This window comes from Megascapheus bottae, chromosome X (assembly GCF_031878675.1).
Source record: "Megascapheus bottae isolate mThoBot1 chromosome X, mThoBot2.hap1, whole genome shotgun sequence".
Classification (NCBI taxonomy): domain Eukaryota; kingdom Metazoa; phylum Chordata; class Mammalia; order Rodentia; family Geomyidae; genus Megascapheus; species Megascapheus bottae.
The window spans coordinates 31328921-31330656 of NC_143547.1; the positions used below are offsets into that span (position 1 = coordinate 31328921).

Here is a 1736-nt window from a genome sequence, read left to right on the forward strand (position 1 = left end):
AGGAGAGAAAGAAAGGAGACTAAACAATTGAAACTAATTTTCAATGACATTCGCATAGTGTGTGGGGAGGTATGTGGATGTGAGTGTGTATACTGGGGCTTGAACTAAAGGCTTTGCACTCTCTCCTGGCTTTCTTCTCAGAACTAGCATTCTGCCACTTGAACCACATCTCCAATCTAGTTTTTTGCTGGTTAACTAAAGATAAGAATCTTTCAGAATTTTCTGCCCAACCGGGTTTTAAGCCACAATCATCCAATTCTTACCCTCCTTGGTAACTAGGTACAAGCACAATAGAAAAATAATAGGTGTCAGGCAGGCTGTAGTGAAATGGGCATTCCTATTTCATTCCTAGGTGGGGAAGGAAATGAGTACAGAGGGAATTTCAATATATGGCATTAGAAGACGGACATTGTTCCTTTTGTGCAAGACTTTGGATGCCATATACTAAAACTAGAATGCTACAGGGGAAATTAGCATGGCTCCTGCACTAGGGTGACTTGCAAATCAAGGAGACACTCAGGATTTCTTCTAGAATTAGTGGTAAGTGTCTCATGACCTTGTGGATGTAGAACAAACCACTGACTTGCATATTTGAAGTGGTGCCTTTTATAGTATGCAAACGATCTATTTAAACAAATGTTTTTACACTTTGATTTACTTTTTTCTCTCCTAAGATTGTTATACTAAGAAGGCAAGTAGAGATGCATATATTGATATATGTACATGAAGCAACAACCACTGCAGAGCTATTTATAATGGGAAAATGCGGAATGTCCTAGCTGTCCAATATTTGGAAGGCTTGGGTGAGGTATGAAGGAATAAAAGTCTGCCATTGAAAACCATGTTTCCAAAGATTATTTAATGATTCTGGGAAAGGCTTGCAATTAAGGGTGAGTGAAAAATTGTTTAAAAACCTGAACATAGCACCAGACCAACTTTAAACTACATAAGCAAAGCTGGGTGTTGGTGGCTCACTCCTATAGTCCTAGCAACTCAGGAGGCTGGGATCTGAAATCAAAACCAGCCTAAGCAGAAAATGTTAAGGAATAGTACTCAGGCCCTGGTTTCAAGATCCAGACTGGCACAAAAATATATACATACATATTCATATACAAGTGAACACAAATTAAAAAGTTGGATGCAAATATGTGAATATATCTTACTAATTAGCTTATTTAAATATCTGTATTATAGGATTAAGGATCAGTTTTTACTTTTAAAATATTTCTAAGTTTTCAACATCACACATACATTACTTTATTAATATTATTTTTTATTAAAGAATTTATTAACATTGATTTTTACATTATATTTCAAATGACATGTTTAACAAACAAGTATTCAAGAAGGGAATCTCTATATACAATCACTGGCACTTAGATTTTAGAACATAATTAAAATTAGGCTGAGGGTTTGTATGTCATAGATACATATTAATCTATGTAATAAAATATTATATCTATAGAGTCTGTAGTTTTCTCTGGGATTCTATTTAACTATTTTAAACATAAGGATTCTGCCCTCATGGAAATCAGGCCAGAACCCACCAACCTAGCAAAATGCTTTTCCCAATACTGTTTTGCTGTTTGGGAGGGAATGTCACTAATTAAAGAAAAATGCTATGTGACAGGTGGCTTTCTGTTTTGCAGTGCTTAGGATCGAACTTAGGGTGTATGCAAAACATTTGCTCTTCCTTTTTTATACTCAGCCATTCACAATTTTCCCCAGTTTTAGTA

The 1736-nt window shown here is 35.4% G+C and overlaps 1 non-coding gene across 1 annotated transcript; it reads left to right on the forward strand.

Moving 5' to 3' along the window:
• The first annotated feature begins 421 nt into the window (after nucleotides 1-421).
• Nucleotides 422-527, forward strand: LOC150040752 (U6 spliceosomal RNA). The gene has a single exon (XR_016534006.1). It is a non-coding gene; the product is annotated as a U6 spliceosomal RNA (small nuclear RNA).
• The last annotated feature ends 1209 nt before the right edge of the window (nucleotides 528-1736 follow it).